The following is a 13,800-nucleotide window of genomic DNA, read 5'->3' as shown; positions in this document are numbered from 1 at the left end:
AATAGTCAATGTGTAGAGATGTTGTTACAGTTTGGAGACGTTTGATGAGACAATTTTACCTTCATAATTTTCCATTCTCATCCAGGATTTCAAACATTTTTGTGGCCTCTCTCAGGGTTGTACGCTGAATTGAACTCTTAATTTTCTTCGGCAGTTGTTTTTTTCCATTGTGTTATTCTCCAATAGAGGATTCTTCTCCCACCTCTAATTCATGAAACTCCATTTCCTTGCTGTTTCCACCTTCTAGAGGCCACCTGTTGGCTCGTGCCCCCTTGCTTTGTCTCCAAAGCTACTCATGGTGGGTTGAGTCTTTCCCACATTGCATCAGTCTGACCCTGACTCCCCAGTTTCCTCTTCTGCATTTAAGGACCCTGGGGTTTACACTGGTCCTACTTGTATAATCCAGGAAAATCTCCCCATTAAAAAATTTTTGTTAATGTTTATTTATTTCTCGAGGCACAGAGAGACAGAGTGTGAGTGGAGGAGGGGCAGAGAGAGAGGGAGACACAGAATCCAAAGCAGGCTCCAGGCTCCGAGCTGTCAGCACAGAGCCCGGACGTGGGGCTCGAACCCACAAACCGTGAGATCATGACCTGAGCCGAAGTTGGACGTTTAACCGATTGAGCCACCCAGGCGCCTCATGATCTCCCCATTTTGGAATAAACTGATTAGTCATCTCAAACCCATCTGTTACTCTAATTCCTCTTTGTCCTAAAATGTTACATGGTCACAGATTCCTGGCATGAGGACGTGGGCATCGTCGAGTGATCTTTATTCTGCCTTCTACGAGAGTGGAGCCAGAAGTGGCACATTTGGCTGGGTGTTTAATGTCTGTTCGCCCCGAATACTTGCAACCTGCTGGTAAGGCAAAGCTGAGTTCACTGTTCACCACAGTAAGGGGCATCCCCCTCTCCACAGAGCCCAAGAGGTGTTTTTGATGCTTAAGGCAAAGTTGGGACATTTATAGGGTTTCAGAAGCTTAGCAGTTTTAGGAGGACGCTTGACAGGGTTTGGGGAAGGATCAGGATATCACGGTTTAGGATTAGCATGGACAGTAAGGTGAGGCTTTTAAGGCAGGATTCTCAAGAGTCCTGGAGAATAGACAACCCTCGAGACTATCTGTTGAAAGAGTTGAATGGTTCGATATTCATTTAGGTGGATTTTTTTCTGGTAAGTTCCTGAGATTAAAGAGAAAGTTAGTAACTTACACTGTTCCCTGCAAGTGTTTCCCAGAACAGAAGAACCAACAGCACAGTGAGATGATGAAGTCATGTTAGGGAACACTGCTTATGGTGAAGTCATGCCAGTGTAGACAGAAGACTACGTGGGTGTAGACGGTTTCTGCTCCCGAAGGTAATCTGAGGCCATGTCATCGAGGGCTTTAAATAACATTTGAAGAAATTTAAATTTCATTTGGATAAAAACTACATAACCAGAGTTTGTATTGGACAACGAACTCGACAACAGATTGGAATGGAGACAAGATCGAAGATTGAGGGGCCTCTGAGGTGAATATTGAAACAATTCAGGAGAGAGGGAGTGAGGTTGTCCACTGGAGAGATTGTAGCATTTACTAGCCATCTGCCCATTCATCCAGAAAATACCTGACCGGGTTTTATCTGGGTGACAGATACTGTTCTCCGTGCTAAGGCACTTGGGGACCAGTACGGGCAAGGACCTGTTTTTGTGGGGCTTACACAGAACTCACCCCATGCATATGTGTGGGATGAGTAACTTTATGCCTCTGCTGAAAAGCCTCTCGAGTCAAAGACTCTGTTGCAGATCAGAGTCTCACTAGTCTCGAAGCTGAGGTCCTCAGTATTGGTTTCCAGTGGCTGCTGTAACCAGTTTCTACCGACTTGGTCGCTTAAATCAACACAAATTGATCATCTTACAGTTCTGGAGGTCGGAAGTCCTCCTGTCCAGGTTTCCACAGGACTGGCTGCCTTCCTACTGGAGGCTGTGGTGGAGAATGTGTTCCTCTCCCTTCTTCAGCTTCTACAGACCACCTGCATCTTTTGGCTTGTCTCCCTCCTCCTTCCTCAAGGCGTAGCACAGCATCGTCACCTCTCCCTCTCTGGCCTCTGCTTCCATCGTGACCATCTCCTCTTCTGAGGCAGACACTCTCGCTCCTCTTTTCTCTCCTCAGTGGAAGTTTCCACTATGGTTTTCTCACCATCTTGCCCCACACTCATCCTGGCTCCCAGAGTTCTCGAATGTTCTAATGCCTCTCCCCACTCTTCCGGGCTCTCAGCATTTTTAGGGCCTCTTGAAACCCACCTTCTCTGGGAAGCTCCCCTTGAAGCTGGTAGCTGTCATCTCCATTATAACGTGTACAAGGTCCTGTTAGCTTTTCCTTTTTTTTATGTCTCTCTCTTATCTCTTTGAGGGCAGAGACTGAGCCTCAGCCATTGCTGGTTGGATTAAATAAATTTAAGAGCAATGCATGATTTTTCCTAGAGAAGAAAGAACGATGAGGAATTCATACAATGTCAGTAGCCAAGTCAACAAAGACCAACAGTGTGGAAATTGAGAGCAAGAGTCTGCTCCCTCAGTGAAGGCAATGAATGGGAACAAGATGTGGCACGCCAATAGGCTTGAGTCGGAGCTCAACAAAGCCCTGGATGCTAGGGTGGGCTTTGGATCGCTGTTCGGCTGCCTGTAGGAACAGGGAACAGACCAGCCCTCTAGGATGATCTGGAGGAAGCCATGTTTAGAATCAGAGAATGAACTCAACAGCCCTTTTCATTTCCTTCTGCTCTGGGAAGCTATTGTGATTCGGATCCTGAGTGAGCAACACGTCTCCTTTCATTCCCTGCTTCTTTCTCTTCCAACCCTTGATCTCTTGGGACCAGTTTTGAACTGCCCACCATATCAAAAAAAAAAATACCGCAAAATAAGTCACTCAAAAGCACCCTACTTGGCAGTATCTGCCTATCATTCCTGGAAACTGGATGCAGGAGTCGGAATAAGAAATACCAGCTGCTGTAACAAACGGTCTCCAAATCTTGACGTCTCAGTCGAACAAAGACCTGTTTTCCCTCATCCGTAGTCTGACGGAGACCGTGCCGCTCTTTTGGGCTCTCCTCTGAGCGGCATAACTCAGGGATCCAGTCTCCTCACATCTTGTGAAGGTGCCATCTCCACACACGACCCCCAAGGTCATGATGAAGAGGAGAATGTATCCAAGTTCAGGCCAGGAGTGTTGTGGCCAAGCCTCCTGGTAGCTCCCGTCCCTCCTGCTCATTTTCCGTTGGCCAGCACCCCGTGAGATGGCCCACCTCACTGCAAGAGAAGCTGGAAAACACATCCTCTGGTGCAACCGGCCAGAGGACACTGGCCTCTGAACGTCTTGCCTTGACCATGTCTCCTAGAGGATGTCTACATGTACGGAGCATCATCTGTAGCCTCATTTGAATGTCTGGTGAACGCATTTTATTCATATACTCCGGCATCTTAGAGGCCAAACCTCCAGATTCCTGACTGATGATATTACATCAACACAGTCAGGGGCTACTTTTGCAATGCCTGACACCTTGCCCAGCCTGTGTGCACGGCCGAGCAGTAATTTCTCATACATAATGATGTTAGGGTTCAGGAGGAAGATAACGTGCATCCCAACGTGATTCGTGATTCGCTGTCGCTGGGACAGCGAGGGGATCGCCAAAGATGAGCCCTGGGTTGGTGTTCCAACCTGTTTCGTTCCCCAGCACTGGCACCTCCAAATTAGCCTTCAGCTCCTCCCAAAGCAGCTAGAGCTTTCTTCCAAGGAAGGCTCACGTCTTTGCTCTATCGTCCTGGAAGGAAGGAGGTCCGGCTCTGGCAGGGTCCAGTAGAATTTTTTCCCATATAAAGGGTAGTCTGATCAAAATACAAAGTACTCGCCTCCTGTCTCTAATTCCTTTGGAATTTTAAATTCTTTACTTCATGCCTCACATACAGTGAGGGGATAGATGTGAACACACTTCGGAGCACAGTCTGACGTGCAAAAAATGTGTATCGCTCTATTTATAAATGACCTCTCTGCCTGACTCTGGTTTTCTTGGTAATCCCATCAAGCGTGTTCCCCCCTGCTGAAAAGCAGATTCGTTTGTTATCTTTCTGATCTCGGGTCCTTGTACTGAGAAAACGAGAGGCAGGCCTGTTCCCACTGACCAAGCAGTGTTTTCCATGGACCCGCTGAGGACCTTGATCCCAGGACCTGCTCTCGCTCCACAACCCTGACGGCTCCTAGCTTCTTCTCCCACTGACGTCAGCCTCTGACCACTGACCAAGCAGTGTTTTCCATGGACCCGCTGAGGACCTTGATCCCGGGACCTGTTCTCGCTCCACAGCCCTGACGGCTCCTAGCTTCTTCTCCCACTGACGTCAGCCTCGCCCACCCCCAAGTTCCAGTGACTAATTTCCCAGAGCCTCCCACTTAGTACTCCCTGAAATAATATTCTGAGGCGGTCTGAGTGCGGGAGACTTCTGGAATGTTCTTCAAATAAATCAATGAACACCAGGAGCATGTATGAGTAAGAGAACGTATCACAACACAGGCAAGCAGACGTTCTTCTTGGGGGTGTGCTGTTCACGCACCTGCTTCCCGTGCGTGCCTTTCTGTTGGGGAAACAAAATGTTCTCTCTTCCACGCCTTGCTGTCCTAGCCCAGCAACGACTCACCTATTGGGAAAGAAATAAAAGCCAAGATGTCTTTGAACTTAACCGTTTAGTGTGTTTTCCCAACATTTTGGTTTGGAACATCTGTCTTTGCTTAAAAGCATGTCTGTTTATATCAACAACCCATTTACATTGAGTCCTTGGAGACCGGTTCACACAGATGTTGCATGATGTGGGTTTTTTTGGTTTTGTTTTGTTTTTTAATTTTTTTTTTCCAACGTTTATTTATTTTTGGGACAGAGAGAGACAGAGCATGAACGGGGGAGGGGCAGAGAGAGAGGGAGACACAGAATCGGAAACAGGCTCCAGGCTCCGAGCCGTCAGCCCAGAGCCCGACGCGGGGCTCGAACTCACGGACCGCGAGATCGTGACCTGGCTGAAGTCGGACGCTTAACCGACTGCGCCACCCAGGCGCCCCATGATGTGGGTTTTTAATACGATTCACTTCGAAAAACGTGGACTTCACTTCTGCCCCGCTCCTTCCTCAATGAAGTTAAATACCAGAAACGTGCAAACCTTATATCTCTGTGCACACAAAATACATCCCTTCAGCTTTTCACGACACGTGACTCGCGTTTTTGCGGTGGTGGATGGACCAACGAGTCATTTGTGCAAGATGAGGCCTGGAAGACCGTACTTCTGGGGCAGCCGACTTGGCGAGAAGGCAGTAATGGGATTCCCTCCTTCACAGGGAACAGCATGAAGGCCGGAAGCTGTACCCCCAGTGATATCTATAGAACCGCCCCCCAGGGCATGGAGCACGGGGCATGGGCCCAGCGGAAGTCGGTGGGAAAACGGGGGGGGGGGGGGTGTTACAGAGCACAGCAGGGCCAACGAACCAGGCGCCGCTGGAGAAGTGCAAGAGGGACCCACTCTGAACCTACATTCCACCTGCACTTGAACGTCATGCTCAGGCCATGATGCTTCTTGCACGCGGCAGCCTTGGTCCTCGGTCAGAAGAGCTCTGGGCTATTCACTGCAGGGTTCTGCTGGCTTCCGGGGGGAGGACTTCCTGCTTTTGGGGGCCACAGAAGGTCTATGCTGCCTTTCGGGGAAGCAGCATCTCTAACAGAATCCTGACCTATTTTTGTCTGTCTGCTGCTTCTTCTTTTTGCCTTGTCTTATCTTCCCCCATGTCCATCCCACACATCGGTGGCACGAGCTTCGCCCTGTTCCTCCTGTTTGTCTCCCATTTGTGCCTCCAGAGAGTTCATAGCGAAGGATATGATGTGTGAAGCCATCTTGGGAAATGCCAGATGGGGGCCCGTATGCACAGGGACCTCTTTTCTTGGAGGATAATTTCTACTGAATAAAGGCCAGTTAAAGTGAACCCAAGTGTGCCAGGGAACATGGGTTTGCACACCTAGAGGGGCACATGCAGCAACTGGAAAGTCATCTTGAAAATAAAACTTAAGGGGCGCCTGGGTGGCTCAGTTGGTTAAGCGTCTGACTTCAGCTCAGGTCATGATCTCACAGTTGGTGAGTTCGAGCCCCGTGTCGGGCTCTGTGCTGATGGCTCGGAGCCTGGAGCCTGCTTCGGATTCTGTGTCTCCCTCTCTCTCTCTGCCCCTCCCCTGCTCACTCTCTGTCCGTCTCTCTCTCTCTCTCTCTCTCTCTCAAAAATAAACATTAAAAAAGGAAGAAGAAAATAAAACTTAAAATGATGAAATACGTATTTTGGCTTTTTACTAATAAGTTTTAGGTTATCACTGCAACACTGGCATCTACTGCACACTGAACAATTCCCCAAGTTCCTCAGTCACGCTGTTTAACTTCATGAAATCTTACATCCTAGGCAAGGTTGGAAGTTTCTCTTTGTCATCAGTTTACATTATCTTTGCACAGTGTTTTCAGATGGTTTCGACTTTTGTAAGTGAGGCCGGTGCAGACACTGCCCCAACAGATGTGATCAAGATTGGGGAGGGGGCACATGGGTGGCTCAGTCTGTTGATTGTCCGACCCTTGATTTCAGCTCAGGTCATGATCCCAGGATTGTGGGATCGAGTCCCACGTCTGGCTCCATGCTGAGTGTGCAGCTTGCTTAAAATTTTCTTTCTCTCCCTCTCTCTCCCTCTCTCTCTCTCTCTGCCCCTCTCCCCTGCTCACACTCTCTCTCTTAAAAAAACAAAACAAAAAACAGACGGGTGTGGGCGTGGAGGGATTTGGGCATCAGCTACTTCTCTAAGCGGCCAGTTCATTCGAGAATATTTAAGAGTTATGGTTACTTTCACTTTGCTATGTAAGATTATCATAATTCTAAGTTCGGGGGGGGGGGAATATTCTGATTTTGAAAAGACCCTTTTCTGACACGTATTGGCGGTGCTCGTTATGAGCAACGCACTTTATCTCCATTAATTCATTTAAACCTCACAAATGACCCAATAATTTAAGTGTGATAGATATATTCTTAAAGATTTGTATCAGCTTTGTAAATGCCGAAATCAGAGAGTTTAGGGTAAGGCGCCTGTAGTCGCACGGCGGATGATGGAGGAACTCGGGTGCCTGATTTCAAAGCCTGTGGCCCTCATCTGTCTACACACTTCATCCAGGTCAAGGGTGCTGCTGATATCCTGATATCCAAAGGTCAAATCTACCCAGCCCTCGACGTCCCAAACCTCCAGAGATCTCTGACCATGACTATAAGGAACCAGGCTCCATTCAGTTGAAAGGTAAGGCCAGTGTGTGGGCGCCGGTTTGGGCCACACCCGAAATGGGACGTGATTTGTATTCGATCTGCTTACAGTGTCATCCATTCAAAATCTCTGTCACTGTCACCTGGCACCTAGCGCGTGCTTGAGAGCACACTCCCACATGGGAGGACTTCCCTAAAGTGATGAAACCCTGCTTGACAGTGACCCTCTCTATGCCATGTTTTGCCATTGGATTTGAATGAGTTGACGTCCATTCTGACCAAGGCACTGCAAGAACTTCACAGCTATGGGCCTCCTCGGAGGAAACTTCTAGCAATGGTAGGCAGCTTCTTTGTTGTGGACCAATGGATCGGGCAGTCCACAGCCCAACCCTGAGGGTGCTTTTTACTTGCTCTTCTGAAAGACTCCAGTAAAAACGTCAAATCCTGGGCAGATGTAGATGGTACAGAGGGGACCGTGAATGGGCAGGTGGAGGAGGCCACGGGGAGGGAGCTGAGTCACGGGGTGTCGTTAGGGGCTCCTGATTGGCTGAGGGCTGGTTGCCCCGCCCACAGGGAGTCGTGCTGAGTGACAGCTCTCCAGGGCTAGCCAGATGTCGCAGGTGAGTTTTCAAGCCGGTGATCCTTAAGGCCAGCCCGAGGAGAGCTCGTGCTGACCAGATCACCTTTCTGAGCCTCAGTTTTGTCACCCCTAACATGTAACAAAGAACAACGCCATGCCATGAAGGTGTTGGAGAGTCAGGCAAGGTTTAGCTGAATAAAGTAGGGGAGAGAGAGCGTGTTGTCAGCGTGAAAAAGCTGGTGTCTAGGGACAGGCTGAAGGGGACCGATTGGGCTTTGCACAGAAAGTGAAAAAAAAAAAGAATTTAAACTTAGGATTATTGCTTTTTTTTGAGAGGGGAGGGGCAGAGGGAGGAAGAGAGAATCTTAAGCAGGCACCACGCCCATTGGAGGCCTGATGGGGAGGCCCCATCACCACTGTGTGATCACCTGGGCTGAAATCAAGAGTGGGTCCCTCAACTGGGGCATCTGGATGGCTTCGTCAGGTGAGCATCCAGCTTCGGTTCAGGTCATGATCTCGTGGTCCGTGAGTTCAAGCCCCGCGTCGGGCTCTGTGCTGACAGCCCAGAGCCTGGAGCCTGCTTCAGATGCTGTGTCTCCCTCTCTCTCTGCCCGCCCTCCCCCCCCCCACTCTCTCTCTCTCTCAAAAATCAACAAATATGAAAAGCAATTTTTTTATAAAATTTTTTCAACATTTATTTATTTTTGGGACAGAGAGAGACAGAGCATGAACGGGGGAGGGGCAGAGAGAGAGGGAGACACAGAATCGGAAACAGGCTCCAGGCTCTGAGCCATCAGCCCAGAGCCCGATGCGGGGCTCGAACTCACGGACCGCGAGATCGTGACCTGGCTGAAGTCGGACGCTTAACTGACTGCGCCACCCAGGCGCCCCCGAAAAGCAATTTTTAAAAACCGTGGGTCCCTCGACCAACTGCGCCACCCAGGTGCCCGGGGATTCGTACTTCTCTAGTGATAACATCATGCTGCCATGTTAGAAGACCTTCTTTTTTGGAAGAAGACCTCCGAGACCTGAACTTCTGAGGATGTACCAGACCGTATCCTAAATGACTTTATTTCAGTAAACAGCCGAGTCCACCATCATGGTCGTGGGGAAAGGGATTCACGTGATCCGCTTCAGTTTGAGACACAGCATCATCCCACTGCAAACCTCTATTCAATGAACTAAATTCCAAGCCCTGTTAATCACTGGTGTGGGGTGTATATTTGGCTGTGACGTAGCTGCAATTAGGCTTAATTAAAACCACCCGTGGAGAGCATGCTGCAAGACCAGCATTTAAAAATCGGCGCCGAATAATTAGGGTCATTAATAGGAGCTGATTATTTAGTTTAGGATAGCTTAAAAATAGATATGGATCAGCTTAAAAATAAATATGAAAACAGAGAGCAGAGCAAAGCTTCTTTGGAGAGGACCAAAGATTATCCCTCCAGGAACGGTTCTAGGTCTTTTCGTTTTCCTCCAAAGCCCCTGCGCGGGTGGCTTCACGTGGAAACTGCACCCTTTGCTAGAGCAGAGCACCCCCCCCCAACCCCCGACGGGGCGGAACAACACAAGCCAGGCTGTGGCTGGAGTCAGCCTCTCCAGACTCCTTGGCGGGGCCGGGAGCCCTGTCTGAACTTTCCAGTGGCCGGTGGTGGCCTCATTCCGGCAGAGGCCTCGCGGAACTGATCTTTCGTCATCTGTGGTGCCATGGTTGTCACTCATGGATTTTTCTAAGGCCACCGTGACCCTACTGATGAAAGTCCTGGCTCACCACAGCCTATTGCTACCTGCCCTTAAATGAACAGCTTAGGTCCACGATGCTGCCGTTGGAGACGTTCCGCACGGTTTTCTCGTGTGTTTGGTTTTTGTTGTTTGGCTCAGGTTTGTTTTTTTTTTTTTTTCCCCTTTCTCCCCGCCGGTGGGCTTAAAGAGCTTCCCGCTTGCTGAGACAGTGGTCACTTTCAACGCAGGTATGAGGCAATGAAGTAGCCAACCTCTACTGGTGCCCGAGCTGACCTCAGGAGTTCAACCCTCACCGCTGGCGCCTGGGTGTGGCAGGGTGGGAAGGGGACAGGCTTAACCCAAGCAGGCCACCAGAGGCTGATACTCAGTGGCTGGAGCCCAGTGAAAAAAGGAAAGATTTTCCTGGCCGTGATTTCCCCCTGGGCTCAAGCTGGATTTTACTCACAAAAATCACGAAGAAGCGTGTGTGCGTGTGTGTTAGGCGTCGAACCGAACGGGAGGCTAGGTTTCTACTCTTCCCCTCCTCGATGGAAACATTGCTCTCCAGGCTCTGTCATCTTCCAGCTACGAGTGGATTCATTGTGAGGTACATCATGGCGTCTGGATTAGTTACGTGAGGAGCAGCCCTACCCACCAGGGTCTGAAGTCGTATCTTGCCTATCCAGAAATTCGGTTCCGTGTTTTGGGTACTTCTGTTTATCCTTACTTCGTAGTTTTACAGGGGGAGTCGACCTTGTTCAAAATTTTCACACCGTCTTATTCAGGAGGGAGAGTGGGGTCATTGAGTTTAGACTGAAATTTACATTCCATCCACATTCACTTGGCTTAGATTCACAAGAAAATGATGGGTATCTGTGTTTCTGATGTGTTTATCAAGTTGATGAAATAAGGTTTCATATCTGTTATAAAACAAAAAGAGATCCCTACAGGGAGGACATACCGCGGGGTTTTTAAATTTATTTTTTAAAAAATGTTTATTTATTTTTAGAGAGAGAGAGGGAGAGACAGAGCGTGAGCAGGAGGGACAGAGAAAGAGAGGGAGACTCAGAATCCGAAACAGGCTCCAGGCTCTGAGCCGTCAGCACAGAGCCCGATGCAGGGCTTGAACCCCTGAATTGTGGGATCATGACCTGATCTGAAACCAGGAGTTGGACGCTTAACCGACTGAGCCACCCAGGCGCCCTACAGAGCTGCTGCCCTGAGACGGTTCCAGTCACTTGCTGAGAGAAATCTCATGTGTTGATGTGGAAAGGTGACGATGATGGACTGGTGAATGAGGAACCGGGTCATCAAATGTGATGTTTTTAAAGTGACACGACGCGGGGCACCTGGGTGGCTCAGTCGGCTAAGCGTCGGACTCTTGATCTCAGCTCAGGTCTTGATCTCAGGGTCATGAGTTCAAGCCCCACCTTGGGCTCGGTGCTGGGCATGAAGCCTACTTAAGAAAAATAAAAAAGTAAAGCGAAGCGAAACAAAACGATGACAGGGCATGTTTGTGTGGGCGACCAAGCATGTTCTGCTAAGTGTATTCAGCACATGCTCAGAATAGTTGCTTCTGAGGCCTCTGAATGGAGGGAAGGTTTGGGGGAGAAGCAGAGACAGGGGCATGTCTGTTCTGACTTTATACACTTCTATATAACCCTAATTATTTGAATCAGCAGATATGACCTTTAGAACTTAAATAAGGGAGGGGCGCCTGGGTGGCTCAGTCGGTTGAGCTCCTGACTTCGGCTCAGGTCAATGATCTCACAGTTCGTGGGTTCGAGCCCCGCATCGGGCTCTGTGCTGACAGCTCAGAGCCTGGAGCCTGCTTCCGATTCTGTGTCTCCTTCTCTCTCTGCCCCTCTCCCACTAATACTCTGTTTCTCTCAAAAATAAATAAACATTAAAAAAAAGTCTAAAATAAAAGGAACTTAAATAAGGGAGACTCAATTTCCCTTTCTTTCTGCTTATCCCTAGCCCAACGGCACTGCCGTGTTCTCACCTCTGACCTTCCCCCTCCAGCTCACGACGTTGTCCTTCAGGTTGGGTGTGAAGGGGGCCCTGTCGCACCCGCCTTTGGCTGCAGGTCAGGGGGACCAGCCAGTGTTTTCTCTCGCCCCAGTCCACACCGGGCTGTGCGAGGGCACGTCCCCCATGACAGCATCTTCTATAGGGGGCACCCGTTCCTTCTGGGTGGCCTCCCCCAGCCCCCCCACCTTCACCCCCAGCCCCGCCGCCTCCTGAGCCATGGAGAACAGGTGGACAGACGGCTGGACCAAGCTGGGGATGTGAGTGCCCATGGAGAGAACATCCACATTCACCCCACCGACCGGGCCTGGAAGCCGGTACTTTTAAAGAGAGGAATGAAAATGAGGACGAGGACAGAGGACGCCACGCAGGGCAGCAGCCGTCCCAAGGCTTTTCCTGGTGACGTGATGGGGAAGCTCTGGGAGTTGGGGGGCTGCCGGAAGCCAGTGCTGTAGACTCACAGTTCGGGAGGCCAGAGGCCTGAAGTGAAGGTGTCGGCAGGGCTGTGCTCCCCTGACCCTGACCCTGGAGGAGAGGACCCTCCCTTGCCTCTTTCAGTCGCTGGTGTCCTGTGGCTTCTGACTGTGTCACCCCAGCCTCTATCTGCTCCCAGCCTCCTCCCTGCCTCTCTGACTCCCAGCCTCCTTTCCTCTCCTGGGAGGGACACCAGTCACACTGGACGAAGGGCCCACTCTGATCAGGCAAGATCTCTTCTTCATTTAACCAATTATAACTGCAAAAAGTCCAAATAAGGTCACAGTCTAAGGCACATGTCCCCTGGGAGGGATACAGTTCGGGCCAGAGCACAGCCCTGCAGGCTCAGGGTGCCGGCCGTCGTCACCGCATCTTCCCACTGACTTATGGTTGGAGGTCGTGGGGGGGCTGACTCTGTGTAAGTTGCCTGTCAGCCCGAGTGCTGCCGGGTCACATGCTCTCCCCGCCCCCCCACCCCCACACCTTCCTCCTGCCCCACAGAAGCCCTCACCAGCTGTGAGCCTTGGGTCTACACTTGGCCTCTGAGTTCCTCCAAGACGAACATGGACATGTTGATCCAGAAGGTGTTGCAAGTCTCTCCTGGGGCCAACGTGCCACGATTCCTGGATGAATAAAGGCCATTGAAGGTGAAGCCTGTGACCTCCACCATTTACCTCTGGCTGTGAATTGCTCCCGAGAAGGGATTCCAACAGAGGGGGGCTGAGAACCAGATACAACACAAGTCACAGAATCTTCCAAAGCAGTGTCCCCAAGTTTCAGCAGCCATAGGTCTCCTTGGCCGCCAGTGTGGGTGGAGTAGACGCCTGTCCTGTTTAACCCACTGGTGGAGTCCCAGCCCCGGGCACCACTGTGGTATCTCTCCACATCTGGTGCCCTGCCTCTTTTCGGGGGCAGGGTTGCAGTTGGGCCCCCCTCCCTTCTACACCTGGTCCCCAAGGGTGGGCCTGGCTTTGTGACATCCTTGGGGCAGAGCCTCGCCGTGCGTAAGGGACAATAACTACTGGGTTTTGCTCAGTGTTGAAGTGGGGCATCCGCAGGCAGCTGTCAGGGTACAGATCTCAGCTGCACATCACTCGTGTGTAGCTATGGGCTTGTTACCGAAACTTCCTGAGTTTCAGTTTGTTCCTCTGTGACTTGGGGGTCACTAGAGCACCCCTCACCCCGAGGCTCTCGTGAGGATTAGAGGGGACTTTTGTGTAAAGTGGGAAGCAGCATGCCAAAGCAGAGGCATCACTGTGAAGGCGTCAGGCAAATTCGGCAAAGATGGAAATCGCTTATCCATCCTCAATAAGGAGATTTAAAAAAAATTGTTTCTAACGTGTATTCATTTTTGAAAGACCGAAACAGAGCACAGGCAGGGGTGGGGCGGAGAGAGAGGGAGACACAGAATCCGAAGCAGGCTCCAGGCTCCGAGCTGTCGGGACAGAGCCCGACGCGGGGCTGGAACCCACCGACTGCGAGATCATGACCTGGGCCGAAGGTGGACGCTTAACTGACTGAGCCACCCAGGCTCCCCGAGGAGATTTTTGTTTTAAGTCATAACCCCCCAGGATGGATGGGGAGACTAACAGAGACAGCAGCAGTGGCTTGTGAAGGCTGGGGCACAGGGGGATGGTCCTGGGCTGGGCCAAGCTCAAGAAAGCCAAATCCCTCACCAGCAGTCCAGAACGTGGATGGT

Source organism: Puma concolor, chromosome C2, assembly GCF_028749965.1.
Source record: "Puma concolor isolate L17-30 chromosome C2, mPumCon1.1.hap2, whole genome shotgun sequence".
In the NCBI taxonomy this organism is placed as follows: Eukaryota; Metazoa; Chordata; class Mammalia; order Carnivora; family Felidae; genus Puma; species Puma concolor.
Note: the sequence above shows the minus strand (reverse complement) of the source record.